This window comes from Mauremys reevesii, linkage group 15, assembly GCF_016161935.1.
Source record: "Mauremys reevesii isolate NIE-2019 linkage group 15, ASM1616193v1, whole genome shotgun sequence".
NCBI classification, from domain to species: Eukaryota; Metazoa; Chordata; order Testudines; family Geoemydidae; genus Mauremys; species Mauremys reevesii.
The window spans coordinates 302349-319992 of NC_052637.1; the positions used below are offsets into that span (position 1 = coordinate 302349).

Genomic DNA, 17644 nt, shown 5'->3' on the forward strand with positions numbered 1-17644 from the left:
AACGGAAATGCCTGTTTTTGAGCACTCCGCTCTTCTCAGACAAATCCTGGGCTGTCCTGGTAGCTCTCAACTAACTAAGGGTATGTCTACACTACAAAATTAAGTTGATTTTATAGAAATCAATTTTATACAGTCAATTTTATACAGTCAATTGCATATGTCCAGACTAAGCACATCAAGCTGGCGGAGTGCGTCCTCACTACCGTGGCTCGCATCGACTTATAGAGTGATGGCCATGAAAACCATTCTCCCCATCAATGACCATATGGCCTCAAAGTCTCCAATCTTCAAAAGGTGGTTAGTAGAGCTGGCTGAACATTTTTTCATTGAAAAGTGGCCTTTTAAAAATAAATACAGATTTTTCTCAAAAAGTTATCCAAATTCATCATTCCTTGTGTTTTCATTTTCAAATTTTTGGCTTTTTTTTTAATTAAAACCATTATTTAAAAAACTGGAGAGGGAGGGGCTGTGAGTTTACCAAAAACCCAGTTCTTGTTGTTTTTTTTTCAATAATTTTAAAAACAGAAAAAAATATTTCAGTAATTGAAAAAAAAAGTGGGTTTTCAAACTCTTCCAAAATGAAAGTAACTTCAAAATTGTTTGCAAAACTAGTTGTTGACGATTCACCCACCCTTAGCATCTGGCCCTAGAAGATATGCAGGATGTTTAAAGCTGTGGCATTGGAACAGGAGACCAGTCAGTCTGTGCAGAATAGGTGGTGAAATATACAGAGCTAGATTTAGCCTCTCCTGCCAAGAGGCACGTACCAATCATTACAGTTCTTACTCTACGGCTACTACATTTTCTGCCTGTGATAATCTCCTTCAATATCGTTATTTTTCAGCTCTCAGCCTAAAGTGCATTCAAGATCAGAAGATTCCAATTGCTCTGTGTGTCATCATCGCAGTGCTGGTCTCCGTTATAATTGCACTGGCCGGTGAGTGCAGAGCCCTGACCCCCTGATCTCAGAGGCTAATTCTCAGTCACTCCTTTCGTGGCCTCATCACTAGACCACCCATTTCCCACAACCTCCTATCCCACAGTCTGACTCCTCCATTGAAGAAAAGTCTCTCCAGACTCTTTCCTTTTCTCCCACTTCAGAGAGAGAGGAAGGGCCTGGATCTCCAGCATCTACAGTGCCAAGCAATGCCCACAGTACAGGCTGGGCACTGGGCCCCCACAGTGGGGACTGGGGTTGGGGAGCCTGGGGGTCAGGCAGAGGTTGAGGAGGATGTAGGGTGTGTGTCTTGGTCGGGTGATCTGAGTCCCTTCTGTGGCAGGGACCCCCATTCAGACACAACTCCAGGAGCAGGACGATCTCTCACCACAGCGCTACCTGCTTATTTTCAGTGAGAACCCCCCAGGCTTGCCCGCCCCCCATCGACGCCGCGTGCCCGGACGGCTGGATCGGAAACCGAGGCAAATGCTACTTCTTCTCTGAGACAGAAGGAAACTGGACATCCAGTCAAAGCAACTGCTCTTCACTCAGCGCCTCCCTGGCTGTGATTGACTCCCTGCAGGACCTGGTGAGAGAGAGACTCATTTTTTGAGCGTTGCAAACACAGCTGAGGGTTCCAGGCAATTCTTCAGTGCGAGCCACTGAACCACACTGTTCAGGAGGTGCAAAGCAAGGGGATGCCGGCCCTGAACGGCCAGCGTTGGGGGAATCTCTCCTGGTGCCGGTGGCATAGTCCCCGTGAAGCAAGAGTTCTGCTAACCCCAATGCATCATGGGCATGAGATCATCCAGGGATACTAAGCCAGCAGCATAATTTAGAGCAACTGCCCTCACTTAGTTCTAGGCTCAGCCAAACTCAATTTTTATTCTGACAGAGAATATCAATATTTTTAAGCATTTTTTTAGATGATCAATTTACATTTTCGCAGTAATGGGGAAGTGGCGGGAGGCTCAGACAGTAGGGGGCATCAGCAATACTTTAATGACAGTAGAGTAGGGGTAGTCAATTATCTTTTGTCAGGGTCCATACGTCTTGGTCAAGGGCCAGACTCCAGAGAAAATAATAATAATCATTTAAAAGATTTCTGAGCACGTTCAAAAGCGTCTGGTAGCCTGGATGGGCCCGCAGACCGCGTATTGACTACTCCTGCAGTAGGGGTTGAGATTAAAAAAAATTGAAGCATTTTGACCTTTAAGAGTCTGGCTTCGGGGAACTTGCAGGTGTGAAAATAGCTCAGCTGAATGTGTTCACAGGCTAAAACCGCCCAAAATACTTCTCGTCAATTCCCGCGGGACAGACAGACAAGTTCTCCCACAGCCCACTATGGAGAACGCCCCAGAGGGTGCTAGGAACCCTAGAAAAGGATAGTTCAGACCCACAGAAGCTGCAGTTCTGACTTCCGTTCAGGCCTATGTATCGCCACAGGGACACACCAGCACCGTTCAGATGTCTGGGTTTCCACTCCAGCACGATATATTTAACCTCACAACTACAGGTGTGTGAATAATTGATTTGTTGGTTTGGTGGCCAAAACGAAAAATCCAAGGGGGGAAAACTTGGTTCATTTTGAACCGAAACTGAATTTTGGTTAGTTAACTCTAACTCTAAGTTAACTTTCGACATCTTGGTTTTCAGTGTTTTTTGGCCAAAAACTATTCACCAAATCCAACTTGATTATGGTATATAAATACCTTCATACCTAGTAAAGGGCCATTTAGCTTAGCGCTGAAAGTCATAACAAGAATGGCTGGGAGCGGAAGACAAATTCAAGTCAGAGATTAGGCACAAATGTTTAATGGTAGAGTTCTTAATCACTGGTACAAGCTACCGAAGGAAGCGACAGGTTCTCCGTCTCTTGAGGGCTTCAAATCCAGACCAGGTGCCTGGCTGGAAGATCTGCATTAGCCAAACACCAGTTATTGGTCTCAGGGTACGTCTACACTACGGTACTATTCCGAATTTGCATAAACCGGTTTTGTAAAACAGATTTTATAAAATCGAGTGCGCGCGGCCACACTAAGCACATTAATTCGGTGGTGTGCGTCCACAGTCCAAGGCTAGCATCGATTTCTGGAGCGTTGCACTGTGGGTAGCTATTCCCTAGCTATTCCATAGTTCCCGCAGCCTCCCCCGCCCCTTGCAATTTCCGGGTTGAGATCCCAGTGCCTGATGGGGCAAAAATCATTGTCGCGGGTGGTTCTGGGTAAATGTCGTCAGTCACTCCTTCCTCCGGGAAAGCAACAGCAGACAAGCATTTCGCGGCTTTTTTCCCTGGATTGCCCTGGCAGATGCCATAGCATGGCAATCATGGAGCCTGTTTTGCCTTTTGTGACTGTCACCGTATGTGTACTAGATGCCGCTGACAGAGGCGATTCAGCAGCGCTACACAGCAGCATGCTTTTGCTTTTGCATGACAGCAGAGATGGTTACCAACCATACTGTACCATCTACCAATCCATAAATTGGTAAAAAGATGATCATGGTTACCAGTCCTTTTGCACTGCGCCATCTGTTGCTGTCATAAGTGCCCCTGGCTGCTCTTAGCCAGGGCGCAAAAACAAAATTGGGAATGACTCCCTGAGTCAATCCCTCCTTTATGGTATCAAAAAACAGAATCAGTCCTGCCTAGAATATGGGCAAGTGTACTAGAGAACCACTGTATCAGAGAACCAGAGAGCACAGCTGCTCTGTGTCAGATCCTGCAGGAATGATGAGCTGTATGCTATTCACAGGGGGTGCTCCTGCAACAACCCCACCTGTTGATTCCGTTCTTCCCACAGCCTTCCTGGGCTACCATAGCAGTGTCCCCCCACTTGTGTGATGAAGTAATAAAGAATGCAGGAATAAGACACAGTGACTTGTTAGTGATAAATGAGTGGAAGGCAGCCTCCAGCTGCTATGATAGTCCAGACAGGACATTAAGGAGTGTGGAGGAGAGGAGCCCAGCATCCTGCTGCTAGTCCAGGGGCAATTGAATCTTTTCTTTACACATGAAGGGTGGGGGCTGATGAAGCTCAGCCCCCTGTTGCTATGATGAAGACGGTTATCAACCATACTGCACCATCTACCATGAAAAATTAGGTGCACATGACATTGGGGGACCTGACAGATGCTAGTCGGCATGGTTACCAGTCCTTTTGCACTGCACCATGTGCCAAAAAGCTCATGATGATGAGGACGGATACCAGTCATATTGCACCATCAGCCACCCATAGCGGGGGAGGTGGGAGCAAGGATGTTGGTGTTGACTGCTGCAGCATTGCGTCTATCTGCAGCATTCAGTAAAGATAAGGTGACATGTTAAATAGTCACGAGAGGATTTTTTCCCTTTTACTTCTGGGGTGGGTGGGGGGGTGTACATTGCCGAGCTATGCCCTGAACCACCATGGAATCTGTTTGTTTGACCCTAGAGGCACTTGGAGCTCAGCCAAGAATGCAAATGCTTTTCGGAGACTGCAGGAACTGTGGGATAGCTTGAGTCCTCCAGTCCATGAGCGTCCATTTGATTCTTTGGCTTTCCATTACGCTTGTCACATAAGAACATAAGAACATAAGAACATAAGAAAGGCCGTACCGGGTCAGACCAAAGGTCCATCTAGCCTAGTATCTGTCTACCGACAGTGGCCAATGCCAGGTGCCCCTGAGGGAGTGAACCTAACAGGCAATGATCAAGTGATCTCTCTCCTGCCATCCATCTCCATCCTCTGACGAACAGAGGCTAGGGACACCATTCTTACCCATCCTGGCTAATAGCCATTTATGGACTTAGCCACCATGAATTTATCCAGTCCCCTTTTAAACATTGTTATAGTCCTAGCCTTCACAACCTCCTCAGGTAAGGAGTTCCACAAGTTGACGTGAAGAAGAACTTCCTTTTATTTGTTTTAAACCTGCTGACTATTAATTTCATTTGGTGACCCCTAGTTCTTGTATTATGGGAATAAGTAAATAACTTTTCCTTATCCACTTTCTCAACATCACTCATGATTTTATATACCTCTATCATGTCCCCCCTTAGTCTCCTCTTTTCCAAACTGAAGAGTCCTAGCCTCTTTAATCGTTCCTCATATGGGACCCTCTCTAAACCCCTAATCATTTTAGTTGCTCTTTTCTGAACCTTTTCTAGTGCTAGACTATCTTTTTGAGGTGAGGAGACCACATCTGTACACAGTATTCGAGATGTGGGCGTACCATGGATTTATATAAGGGCAATAATATATTCTCAGTCTTATTCTCTATCCCTTTTTAATTATTCCTAACATCCTGTTTGCTTTTTGACCGCCTCTGCACACTGACATCTTCAGAGAACTATCACGATAACTCCAAGATCTTTTCCTGACTCGTTGTAGCTAAATTAGCCCCCATCATGTTGTATGTATAGTTGGGGTTATTTTTCCAATGTGCATTACTTTACATTTATCCACATTAAATTTCATTTGCCATTTGTTGCCCAATCACTTAGTTTTGTGAGATCTTTTGAAGTTCTTCACAATCTGCTTTAGTCTTAACTATCTTGAGTAGTTTAGTGTCATCTGCAAACTTTGCCACCTCACTGTTTACCCCTTTCTCCAGATCATTTATGAATAAATTGAATAGGATTGGTCCTAGGACTGAAAACACCACTAGTTACCCCTCTCCATTCTGAGAATTTACCATTAATTCCTACCCTTTGTTCCCTGTCCTTTAACCAGTTCTCAATCCATGAAAGGACCTTCCCTTTTATCCCATGACAGCTTAATTTACGTAAGAGCCTTTGGTGAGGGACCTTGTCAAAGGCTTTCTGGAAATCTAAGTACACTATGTCTACCGGATCCCCCTTGTCCACATGTTTGTTGACCTCTTCAAAGAACTCTAATAGATTAGTAAGACACGATTTCCCTTTACAGAAACCATGTTGACTATTGCTCAAGAGTTTATGTTTTTCTATGTGTCTGACAATTTTATTCTTTACTATTGTTTCAACTAATTTGCCCGGTACCGACGTTAGACTTACCGGTCTGTAATTGCCAGGATCACCCCTAGAGCCCTTTTTAAATATTGGCGTTACATTAGCTAACAGTGCAGTCACGCTGCAGTGCGCTGAGTCCCTGCTATGGCATCTGTCTGGAGAATTTTTAAAAATGATTCTGAATTTCGTCTTCTATAACGGAGCGCTGATAGAACGGATTTGCCTGCCCTTACTGCGATCACATCCGCATGGTCCATGCTGGAGCTCTTTTTTTATTTTGATTTCGGACTGCATCGCCACCCGTGCTGATCGGAGCTCCACACTGGGCAAACAGGAAATATTCAAAAGTTCGCGGGGCTTTTCCTGTCTACCTGACCACTGCATCCGAGTTCAGATTGCGGTCCAGAGCAGTCAGTAGTGCACTGTGGGATAGCTCCCGGAGGCCAATACCGTCGATTTGCGGCCACACTAACCCTAATCCGATATGGCAATTCCGATACTAGCGCTACTCCTCTCGTTAGGGAGGAGTACAGAAACTGGTTTAAAGAGCCCTTTATATCGATATAAAGGGCCTCTTGGTGTGGACGGGTGCAGCGTTAAATCGGTTTTATGCTCCTAAAACCGGTTTAAACGCGTAGTGTAGACCAGGCTTCAGTAGCAGGAGGAACTGGGTGAAAGGTGAAGGCTGGTGTTAGACAGAAGGTCAGACTGGAAGGTAGAAGGGTCCCTTCTGGCCCCAAACTCTATGAACCTATGAAATTTCTCCTGCTAAATTTGGGACAAGAGGGTAACTTTGAGGACATGCATCAGAGTTAAGTGGATTCCAAAGCATATGCTTCTAAGGGGGAGAGCAGCGCCTGGGGAATCAAAGGTGGAGGGTAATTGAGGCCGGAGAATGAGGGGCATGGTAGATATTTTGCTTTGCTTTCCATAGGATTTCATGCTGCGCTATAAAGGGCCCTCTCACCACTGGATTGGCCTACGGAAGGAGCAGAACCAGACCTGGAAATGGCCCAATGGAACCGAATTCAACAACATGTGCGTCCTTTTCTCTCCCTTCACTCTCTGGGGTACTGAGAACTGTAACAATCCCTTGGGCTTGGGTCATTAGCAGGAACAGAACCTTGGACCTCGGGATCTAAAAAGCAAAATCTTCTATTTACATCAGCTGAAGGGTTAAACCTACTAAGAAAGAGATAGGCACAATTCTTACACGATATAGCCACTAGAGGGGGACAGAGAGCAAGGTGACATCCGCATGGAGTATAGGAGGTTTAGAGATTAGCCCATAAGACATGACTCCCCCTAGAGGTGAGAGATTGCAGCTCCTATGTGGCCTCCAATTACAGAGAGGCAGGGCTAGACAGCTTGTGGGAGGAGCCACTTGATAGGCAAAGCTGGGACCTCACAAAGTACAGCCAGGTTACCATGCTTCTTCAAAAAAGAACTAAATTTCATGGAGGATAGATCCATCAATGGCTACTAGCCAGGATGGGCAGGAATGGTGTCCCTGGCCTCTGCCAGAAGCTGGGAATGGGAGACAGGGGATGGATCACTTGATGATTCCCTGTTCTGTTCATTCCCTCTGGGGCACCTGGCATTGGCCACTGTCGGAAGACAAGATACTGGGCTAGATGGACCTTTGGCCTGACCTAGTATGGCCACTGTTATGGTCTTATGTTCATGCCTTGGGGAGCGGGCTTATAGCTGGTGCTGGGGAGAATGGAATGAAACTGTGTGGGGATGAATTGGGGGCTGAAAGAGGAAATGAATGGGAAAGGCTGGGAGGTAGGAAGGACCTGAGAGATGTGGCAGGGAAGAAATGAGAGGGGAAGACTAGGAGACCGAGAGGATGGGGGACAGAGAATAGGAAAGGCGAAGCTGGGGGAACAACAAGGAAGCCACAGGTAAAGGGGAGACAGTATGGAGATCCTGTGCTTTGAAACCTCAGTCCACGCTCCCCCGTGGACATCCTTAGACCCATGGAATCTCCCACCAAATTTTGAAACAGCTGCTAGTTGAGTGGTTTTCCATTCCCACTTCCAGAGGTCAAACACGGTGCATCCCCATCAACCCATGGAAAGCCCTGCAAGAAACACCAAGGGGAAATCTCCTGCCCTTTATGGGACAGCGGCTTAGGGTCCCACTGCAGAGTGAGCCCCACATCCACAAAAACAACTCACCAGCTGGTGGCCCCATGTGGCTGGGTGCAGGGTGGCTGGGCCTTCCCCATGGTCACCTCCTCCTGTTGGGTTGCCCCCATGGGTTTCCCATGGCCTAGCCCTCCAGGCTGGTTGTCCAAAAAGTTCAGTCCCCTTCCAGGGCATTGAAGTCTGGCTGTAGGTTGGGCAGTGCCCAAGTTGGCATCCCCCAGCTGGCCTCTTCAAGTCCCTTCAGCCAGCTCCCCCCCAGGCCAGCAGCAAAGTCCTTCCAAATCAAACGGAACCACAGTCTCCTTTCACAGAGCGGCAGGTCCCCTGGCTTCTATGGAACTCACGGTCTATACAGACAAGACAAAGAATAAAAGGGGAAACGACCTTGTCAGAGCAACAGAGCCAGGATTAGAAAGCAGGTCTCCTGAGCCGCAGACCCGGCGGTTTCTCTGGATGGACTAGGGAATGCTTGTTGGTTTCATTTACAGTCCTCCTTCCTGCCTGTTGCAGGTTTCAAGTGAGAGGGGAAGGGCAGTGCGCATTCCTAAATGACGCCGGTGTCAGCAGCTCCAGATGCTACTCGGAGAGAGGGTTCATCTGCAGCCGGCCAGACGAATGCACTAGAAGGAAGCCAGGCGCCGCCAGAGGGGACACTGTCTAAGCTTAAGGGACCGCTGCAAACTCTTCAGTGATCAAAGAATTTCCACCATGGTCATTTTTAGGGGGCATCCTACCTCTGCAGCCATGGCTCTGCACAGACGCCTGCCGAAAACCCAGTGACAAACACTAACCTCCTGCAGGGGCGGTATCTTATATGGGCTCGAGGTGCTTAAGCACCAGGAATATTCAAGGCTGAGGGCTCTGCTCCACCAATGTTTGGAGCTGGGTTTCTCCCCTGCCCCCGCCTCGGAGCTTCCCTGCCTGAAAGAAAACAGCCAGTGACTCTCTCCTTTGTTTGTGCTGCTTCTACCTAAGGCTATAGAGATCAGCAGCCTCTTGGAGCACCGGGGGAGGGGAAGAGGGAGAGAGGAGGAGGAAGGAGGCACACAGGTGCCTGGGAGCTCTCTCCCCCGCTCCCCTCCCCCGGCACCCAAGGGCAGCAGCAGGGGTGGGGAGGCCACACATGATGGTAACCCCCCCCCGCCCCGGTGTGACGAACTGGGAATGTTCTTAATGTTTTCTCTGAATATTGTGTTGGTGCCTCAGTGTCCCCTATGCAGTTCTTAAGTATCTAGGTTGTGGATCTGGGTGTGTGATTGCTACAGAGCAAAGGGCCAGTGCACCTAAATGCCTGACACTGTCTCCTAGCAAATGATGACCTGGGCCCCTCCTCTGCAAAGGTGCCAGCTGAAGGTGTTGGAGACAAAGAGATCAGGTGACCTCCTGGCCCGGGAAAGGAACTGAGCAGAGAGGAGGGGGGGCTGGAGGGGGTTGGGAGTCTGGAGCTGGCTGGGGACGAGGAGTGAAGTGCAGACGGGGGGTCTGGCTCACTGCCCCCAGAATGGACCCGGCCGAGGGGTCCGGTTCCCTGTACCTACAAGCTCTGTTTTAGACCGTGTTCCTGTCGAATAAACCTCTGTTTTACTGGCTGGCTGAGAGTCACGTCTGACTGCAAAGTGGGGGGGCAGGACCCTGTGGCTTCTCCAGGACCCCGCCGGGGCGGGCTCACTGTGGGAAGGGCATGGAGGGGCAGAGGATGCTGAATGCTCCAAGGAGAGACCCAGGAGGTGAAGCCGTGTGAGCTTCTTGCCCTGGACAAGTCTGCTCCAAGGGAGAGGAGGCTCCCCAGAGTCCTGACTGGCTTGGTGGGGAGCAGTTCCAGAGCATCGCCCAGGGACTCCGTGACACCCGGTACCCACCATAGGGGAGGCGAGTGGGCTTTCTGGACCTGAGAGAGTCCCTAGGAGCATGTGCAGTGACTGTGGTGCAGAGTGAGTGTGCTGCAGGGGCGGGGGAGAGGAGGGGTCCCTCCCCTGGAGCTTGCTGCTGCCGGTAACAGGGTGGTGGGGGGAATCCTCTCTGGCCATAGCCCTGGGGCAGCCAGTCTGCATCCCAAGTTCCTTATCCCCAGCCCTGCCCTACCCCAGAGCCTGCGCCCCCAGCACCCCAACCCTGAGCACCCTCCTGCACTGTGAACCCCTCATCCCCAGCCCCACCCCAGAGCCCTCACCTGAGGGGAAAAACGTGCAACTTAAATGTGATGGTCAGTTTGGAGTATCATTGTGTTTAGCACAATACTTGATTATTTTACACCCCTTTGAAGTATATAACTAGTTGTATACAGGTGTTACAAAGTGGGAATGTTCTTAATGTTTTCTCTGAATACTGTGTGGGTGCCTCAGTTTCCCCTATGAATTTCTCAAGGATCTAGATGGTGGGATAAGGGGGTGTGATTGTTGTAGAGCCCTAGAGGGCCAGTGTGATGCCGTCTGCATAGAGAATGGCTGAAATCCTGTCTCCGGGCAACTGATGGCCTGGGCCGCTCTCCTGCAAGGTGCCCACTGAAGGTGTTGGAGAACAAAGAAATCAGGTGGCCTCCTAATTCCTGGAAAAGAGACAAAGGCCAGAGGAGGGAGTGTCAGTGTCTGTGCGGATTTCTGGGAAGCGCATGGTGTGGAAGGGGATGCTGGGATGCTTTGGAACTACTCCATACAAAGCCAGTCAGGACTCTGGGGGAGCCTCCTCTCTCTCAGCGTACTGTCTCCAGGGCAAGAAGCTGACACCTTCCTGGGTCTGACCTCGGAGCATTCAGCCCTTCCACACCGTGCGCTTTCCGCAGCGAGTGTGCCCAGGCAGGTCCTGGAGCAACCGGAGGTCCCTGCACCCCAACTCTGCAGTCAGACGTGACTCTCAGCCAGCTGGTAAAACAGAAGGTTTATTAGACGATAGGATCATAGTCTAAAACAGAGCTTGTAGGTACAGAAAATAGGACCCCTCAGTCAGGTCCATCTTGGCGGGTGGGGAGCCCAGACCCAAGTTCTGGGCCTCTCCCCATTTCCCCAGCCAGCTCCAAACTGACACTCCCTCCTCTGGCCTTTGTGTCTCTTCCGGACAAGGAGGCCACCTAATCTCTTTGTCCCCAACACCTTCAGTTGGCATCTTGCAGGGGAAACTGAGGCACCCACACAGTATTCAGAGAAAACATTAAGAACATTCCCACTTTGTCACAACAGGTGCAACAAAATATAATACTGTATATTGAAGCAGGCAAGTGCTGCTTCTGACTTTTCACTTTTAATTGACCCTTGTAATCTTGTGGCACTGACGCGTTGTAGCTTCATTTTATATCGGCTCACAGGGCGAGAGCCAGTGGGGCCACCAGCATTTTGGGCACCACCAAAAATTATACAAACCTGCCACCTATGAGGTTACAATCCCCCCCAAGTCTGGCCTGCAGGGCCTCTTGGCTGAGGCGCCTCCCTGTGCTGGGCCCACTGCCCAGGGTCCCCCTCGTTCTCCTTAGCTGCTCACCGCACCCAGCTCCGGACTGCTCCAGCTCCGCTCTGCCTCATCACGGCTGCTGCTGCTGCTGCTTTGCCTTCAGCTCCTTGGGCTGCTTCTCTGGCCTCTCTGGCTCCAGCTGTTACAGCTCTGCTCCCAGGGCAGGGCTGCTCTCTCTGGGCTGTGCTCTGGCTTTTTGGGCTGCAGCTCCGCTCCCATCAGCTCAGCTTGGGCCCCTGCTCTCTCCTTAGCTCGGCCCCACTCCATCTGACTCAGACAATTCCAGCTCACATGGAGGACGGGACCCCCCTGGCCTCCTGACTCCTTGATTAGCCAGCCCACCCTGTCAGTCAGGCTGACCTGGAGCACTGGCCTCTCCACATTGTTCCTGGGGACTGTCAGTCTCAGGCTCCTGATTTCCCAGCGACCCCTCCCTTTTTAGTGCTGGGAGCTAGCAACCAAACACCCCCCCTGAATGTCAGTAAGGGGGCAACAGTCCCCTAACATGTGGCAGAGCCAGGAATTACATGTGGCAGCGCCCTTGGGTCCTAGTCCAGCGCTTTAACCGTCCTTCCTGGAGCGGTAAATTATGAGGCAGGTCGAAAGAGACTGGGGGCCTGATCCGGCCTTTCGCAGACGTCTGTGGGCATCAGATCAAAGCAGGCAGTGCTGCCATAGGAGGGAGAAACAGCCTGGACTTGTGCTAATGGAAATCTCCTTATATGGGAATTGGAAGTAGCTTGTATTTACATCACAGAGCAAAAGTGGGTGAAGAGGCCCTCAGGGGAGTGAGAGGAACAGAATCTAGTCGCGGGCCAGCACATCCCCTGCCACACCTGGAGTCCAACAGGCCAGGGGTCTGGTATATTCCCGCCGGAGCTTCAGCACAACTTCAAGCTTGAGTCTTCAGGCTCCCATCCTAAGGTGGGCTGGTAGGGGACCCAGGCCCATCTTCTCCTCTTGGCGCCAGCCCAGGGACCCTGTCAGAAGCACATAAGGTGCGTATGTTCAGACCCTCTGCTGTATCCCCCGGCTGCTTCCCACCGCGGCCCATAGCTGGGCCTTTCTCACAGTCTCTTCCCGGGTTCTCTTCTGTTCATCCTAAAAAACAGGAAACCAAACTAGTTCTGGGAAGCAAAAGGACCCAGCCAAGGAGGCTCTGACATTTCAGTGTCCGTCCTTCGTCCATGGGGCTAGCTCAAGAGATCCACCTCTGAGCTGGGTTTTTCCTCATTTAACTCCTCTCTCCAGGCACTGGTGTAACGGGTGGGGCTGACTGCCCCCCTCCCCCGGCTCTCACAACCCCCTTCTTGGGGAGCGTGGGGTCTGTACAGCCCATCGCAGTTTCCATTACAGACCCATCTCTGCAGGGCCGTCCCTAGACATTTTGGTGCCCTGCGCAGCCTCCCGCGGGGACAGGGGTGTGTGGTTGGACGGGACATTCTCAGGCCTCTGTGGGGGAGGGGGAAGGAGCAGGTTTGGAGGCAGGGGGAAACTTCCCCCCAGCACAAGCTCGCGGAGCGGAGGGGGCTGGGGCCGGGTGGCTCCACTTCCCGCCGCCCAGTGAGCGCAGGGTGCCTGACCCCGGCTGCAGTCCCCCGGGATGTTGCTCAGGGGAAGGGGTGGATGGGGGAGATGGGGCGGAGCAGAGGCAGGGGCTGTTGGGACGGGGTGGAGTGGGGTGGGGCTGGGGAGGAGCAGGGGCTTTGGGAAGAGGTGGAGTGGGGCAGGGCTGGGGCAGAGCAGGGGCGGGGGCTTTGGGGAAGGGGTGGAGTGGGGGTGGGGTGGGGCTGGGGTGGAGCAGGGGCAGGGGCTTTGGGAAGGGGTGGAGTGGGGCAGGGATGGGGCAGAGCAGGGTGGGGGCTTTGGGGAAGGGGAGGAGTGGGCGGGGCTGGGGCGGAGCAGGGGCTTTGGGGAAGGGGTGGAGTGGGGCGGGGCTGGGGCAGAGCAGGGGCGGGGACTTTGGGGAAGGGGTGGAGTGGGGTGGGGCTGGGGCGGAGCAGGGGCAGGGGCTTTGGGGAAGGGGTGGAGTGGGGCAGGGCTGGGACAGAGCAGGGGTGGGGGCGTTGGGGAAGGAGTGGAGTGGGGGTGGGGCTGGGGTGGAACAGGGGTGGGGGCGGGGCTGGGGCGGAGCAGGGGCAGGGGCTTTGGGAAAGGGGTGGAGTGGGGCAGGGCTGGAGAGGAGCAGGGGCTTTGGGGAAGGGGTGGAGTGGGGCAGGGCTGGGGCGGAGCAGGGGCTTTGGGGAAGGGGTGGAGTGGGGGTGGGGCGGGGGCGGAGCAGGGGCGGGGGCTTGGGGGACGGGGGGGCGTGGGGGCGGGGCTGGGGCAGAGCAGGGGTGGGAAGAGGCAGGGCGGGGGCCATGTGGAAGAGGCGGAGCAGGGGTGGGGGCAGTTTTCCTGGGCGGCTCAGCCGGCCGGGGGATCGGGCTGGCCGCTGGAGCAGCACGCAGTTGCGTAGGGCACCAGGAAAGTTGGGGCAATTTGGTGCCCCAAATTTCCCGGTACCCTACGCAGCTGCGTACTTTGCATATGGGTAAGGACGACGCTGCGTCTCTGCTGCCAAATGGGCATGTGTCTCTCTTCACGCCCCCTCAGTGTGTGCATCCTAGTCCTCATGCCCACACAACGCACCAAGACACGTGTCGGATTTCTACCCGCTCTGGTGTGTCTGAGTTGTTCCGTAGTGCGGGTGTGCACCCGTTGCACCCCCCGATCTGTGCGCCTGTTTTCTCTCCCGGGTGCCTATTGTAATGTGACCTCATGCTGGGAAGAGGATCAGGTTTCAGGAGAGACCTATATGCGAGTGTGTAAGATGAGAGACACAAGATAACCCCGTGTGTGTGTGTGTCTATTGTACTCCGCACACCATTCCTTTGAATGATAAATAACACCGTCTCTAACACGCTGTGGGCTGGCAAGGTCTTCACTCGCTCCGGGACCCACCGCCAAAGTGCCCCAAAGACCTGGAGCAGAAGGACCCCCGCCACTGAAGTCCCCAGGCCCCCTGAATCCTCTGGGCGGCCCTATTCACAGTGGAGGTGGGGGAAGCGCCCAAACAGTATTCCCGCCCCCACACTGCCCCTTCCCTCTGCAGCCGCACCCCCACACAACCACTTCTCCCTGAGGCCCCTCCCCTCCCCTGAGAGCAGGGCCTTGGTGGAGGGGGCGGAATGAGGGTGGGAAGAGGCAGGATGAGGGTGGGGCCTCTGGGGAGGGGGCGGAGGGAGGATGAGAAGAGGCGGAGCGAGGGCGGGGCCTTGGGGTGGAGAACCCCTGGGGAAAACGACAAGTCGGTGCCTATGTGCCCAGGCCACCACGGCTCAGTCACTCGGAGCTCGTTTACACCCAGTGCAAAACACGGCACAAAGCTCTGGTGCAGCAGCCGTTGCGGTTCCAGGATCCGGCTAACAATGAATCGGGCCCATCGGTGCTAACGGAGGTTGAGGCAGAGCCAGCAGTGATCAGAAGGGATCCGGGGATGAATTTTCTCCAGTGTGTTCGCCCCTGCTTTTCAGTTTAAGAACTGTAATATTTTCCTGCTTGCACTGAGTCATCCCTGTCCTACCCCCTTATCTCCCCTCTCCAGCCTATGCCTGCAGAGGTGAACGGGCTTGTGAGATAGTCGTACTAGGCACCACAGCCTGGGAAACTCGCAGTCAGGAGGGAGAGACGCAGGTGTCTCCGCCCAGGGTTGCTGACAGCTGGGGAGCCAGAAGCCGTGATGGACTCTAGAAGGGAAACGCGGGTGCAGTTGCCCTGATCCGTGACAGTGGGGAAAAATACATCTGCTGATCTCAAACCTATAAGCCTATCTCCCGTCTGCATGTACAGGCAGCCCAACGGGTGGTGAATGAAACCTCTTGCTCTCCCCAGGACCACATTCATTTAGAGGCTCTTTTTACTGGTGGTAGGATCCTGGTTTCTAGGGGGCCGTGATCTCAGCTGGGGCAGGGACCATCTCTCCCTGTGTGTCTGTGCAGCGCCCAGCACAACAGGGCCCTGATCTCAGCTGGGGCAGGGACTGTCTCTCGCTGTGTGTCTGTGCAGCGCCCGGCACAACGGGGCCCTGATCTCAGCTGCAGTCTCTGGGTTATAGTGTAACACAATTAGCTATTGTTATTAACAGATACAATTACAATGGGAGCAAAGTAGGTGCTCAAATATTACAGCCACAGGCACCTAGATCGATAGAATTCGTAGCAGCAAGAGGTGCTAAGGGCTTGAGTGAGGGACAGGGACGCAGACCCCAATGATCTTCATTCCCAGGTGCCTGTGCAAGGGGGAAAGTCTCACTGACACAGCTGAACAGCCCCCCACCCCATTGCCGCCGTGGGAAGGGAACTATGTGGTAACCGCTACATGGAGGGTACGTCCAGGGGCGGCTCTACAAATTTGGCCGCCCCAAGCAATCATGCCCGGGAGGCGCCCCCGAGCCGCGGGAGCAGCGGACCTGCCGCGGGCATGACTGCGGAGGGTCCGCTGATCGCGCGGCTCAGCTGGACCTCCCGTAGCTGCGGACGGTTCGCTGGTCCGGCGGCTCCGGTTGAGCTGCCGCAGTCATGCCTGCGGGAGGTCCAGCCGAGCCGCGGGACCAGCGAACCGTCCGCAGTCATGCCTGCGGCAAGTCCGGTCGTCCCGGGGCTCCGGTGGACCTCCCGCAGGCATGACTGCGGCAGGTCCACCGGCCCAGCCTGCCGCCCCCCTGGGAAAGGGCCGCCCCAGGCGGGTGCTTGCCCCGCTGGGCTCTAGAGCCTCCCCTGGGTACGTCTCCAGTGGAGATCACATGGCTCAGATACTTAAAAGGAGCCTGTGGAGGTTGAATGTGGTGGGAGAAGCGCAGCCCACTTTAGCTTTACCCTTATCTGGCAGCAGTAGTAAGCTGTTATCCTCTGGGTGGCCCAATTGCTGGAGCGGGATGTGACACGCACTCTGCCAGTACGTTGCATGCTCCTGGCCCAGGCTTGGGAAAAAGCTGGGCTGTTCAGGGCCGCCCGGGGGCAAGTGGGGCAATTTGCCCCAGGCCCCGGGCCTCACAGGGGCCCCCATGAAAATATAGTATTCTACAGTATTGCAACTTTTTTATGGAAGGGGCCCCCGAAATTGCTTTGCCCCAGGCCCCCTCAATCCTCTGGGCGGCCCTGGGGCTGTTATCTCAGCCTGGGGGCCGGGGGCAGATGGTCGTGGTGGACAAAGCAATGCAGCATGTGCTCTCAGTGTGACGCTATGTCAGCTATGATGCTTGGCCATGCGAGCAGGGGAGAAGCGAGTAGGGAGGTGATTTATCTGTGCCAGCGGTGTGGGGACTGTCAGGCATTGGACGCTATTAAGGCCGGGGGCGCAATGACTATGGGGATTGCCAGGCAACACATGCATTTAAAACACCCAGCTGGATGGGGAGAGGGTTCGGATGGGGCGATGCATGTTGCATTAGGTCTATCACGTAACCCATTCCTGATGGATTTAAAGGGAAAGTGCACAATTAAAATAACTGCCCTTGAGTGACAATCTCTTTTGCTTCCTGGTAGGTGGAGAGACAACAGTCCTGCTGCTGATTGGCCACAAGAGAACAGAAGAGAGGCCACAAGCAACTAGAGATCCTAGTAAATATTTTTGTCTTGGTTAGGAGAAGTTTCAGAGTGACCTGGTGATGTGATTTGTAGAGGGACCAGAAAAAGGGGGAGGGGTGACTCCCTTTTTGATGAGCTAAAGGGCTGCAAAGGGTTTGGTATGTTTGTTTCATGCTTGTTTTTTTATATTAGCCAGTCAGATCTTTTATATCATGGACGGTTCTATGGCCAGCTGAAGAACTGGGGTAGTGAAAGGCCGTCAGACAATGGGTGATTAAACTGGGGAACTCACTGCCACAGGAAGTTATTGAGGTCAAAGACTAGAAAGGATTCAAGGAGGGATTGGATGTTTATATGGATAACAAGAATATCGGCAGTTAAATCAATTAATGATAAAGATTTTGGAAGGGATATAATCCCTCTCTCATTTCACCTCTCCTAGCCCTTGGAGTCTTCTAACCAGGCAAAGTGTGGACTGGCACAGTCTGTGTGGGTTGGAGATGCCAGGTATGTGGAAAGCCAGTCACTTGGAGACTTGGAAGGGAGAGAAGCAATGATGGTTGTATTAAAAACAGCT

General features: G+C 52.8%; 1 long non-coding RNA gene and 1 pseudogene across 1 annotated transcript; both read left to right on the forward strand.

Annotated features, from left to right (window-relative positions):
- LOC120383460 overlaps positions 1-8989 on the forward strand; it is a 28636-nt pseudogene extending 19647 nt beyond the window's left edge.
- Positions 8990-12151: 3162 nt separating this feature from the next.
- On the forward strand, positions 12152-17574 carry LOC120384037. The gene is made up of 3 exons (XR_005588609.1): positions 12152-12498; positions 17026-17100; positions 17510-17574. It is a non-coding gene; the product is annotated as an uncharacterized LOC120384037 (long non-coding RNA).
- The last annotated feature ends 70 nt before the right edge of the window (positions 17575-17644 follow it).